The sequence below is a fragment of the Alligator mississippiensis genome, chromosome 2 (assembly GCF_030867095.1).
Source record: "Alligator mississippiensis isolate rAllMis1 chromosome 2, rAllMis1, whole genome shotgun sequence".
Lineage (NCBI taxonomy): Eukaryota > Metazoa > Chordata > Crocodylia > Alligatoridae > Alligator > Alligator mississippiensis.
In genome coordinates, this window is record NC_081825.1 from 227,840,937 (window position 1) to 227,842,073 (window position 1,137).

The following is a 1,137-nucleotide window of genomic DNA, read 5'->3' on the forward strand; positions in this document are numbered from 1 at the left end:
GCAGCTCTTCCTTTGACCCATAAGTAATGGTGTATTTTTACTAGCCTATAGTTAAAGAATTCCAAGTCAGCTACCTATCTAGGTCAGCATACAACTCCCTTCTGTGCTTCACACCTCCATCCAATGACATTATTCTTTTCATGTCTGGTTCAACTTGTTACCAGCTACTCCGATTCTCTTTGGCCAGGCCAAGCACCTCATGGATACTAATCCAGCCCTGGTTGTTTTCCTCAGACAAATTCTGTGAACTATTGTTTTACCACCTTGCGTCTGCATCTTAGGATACAGACAAACTAAATAGTTATGCCAGCTGAAGGGGAGGGAGTTACCATGTTTCAAGCTGTTCCCTTATAATGGTTTTACATATCCACTCAATCCTGCAGAAAGAAGCATTCACAGTCTAGCAGCTCTTATTTTAGTACAAGTTCACCCATATAGTGTCACTTACAGCAGGACACAGTAAAACATTACAGTGGTTTAGGCGATATGTGGTCACCAGTGGCAAGTCCCCCCCACCAACTTTAAAGCAGAAAAAAATTTGTCTGTCCACAGCTTCTACCACAATTCACATTCACCCAGATCTAACATATTATACCAAGGAACCAAGTTCTGGTCTCATCTTAAGGAGGCATTTCAATCATAAAGCTCATCTGTTAAGCTTCGGTTCCTTGGTCCATCTTGTTTGGAATATGAAGGCTAGAATCAGAGACCCTTAGCCTAGTACCAGGCCCCTGGTTGATCTCAGTTGCTCCAGAGGAACACAAAAGATAGAGATAGGACACATGCCCAAAGATATTCCTTGGTCACCACCATTGAGTGGCATCTGGAAACAGTTGGGAAGTTAGGTCTCTTACAGTTGAACTAGAACCTTAGTTAATGTTATATTTTTATGCCATATAACTATTAAAATGGGCTACAAGATTTTTTCTAAAAGGTGTAATTACTCAGCGTAAAGTCAAGGGCCAGAAGAACTGGGGAAAGGATGGTCTTACTGGTACTGAAAAAGGAACCCAAGTTAGCCCCTCCCTCCTGCAACTAGGAAAGCAGGGACAGTGCACAACCCTTGGTCTATCAGAAAGCTGTTTTGTGAACTGTCAACCTATATAGTTTATGCCAGATGACTAGGGGAGGCAATGA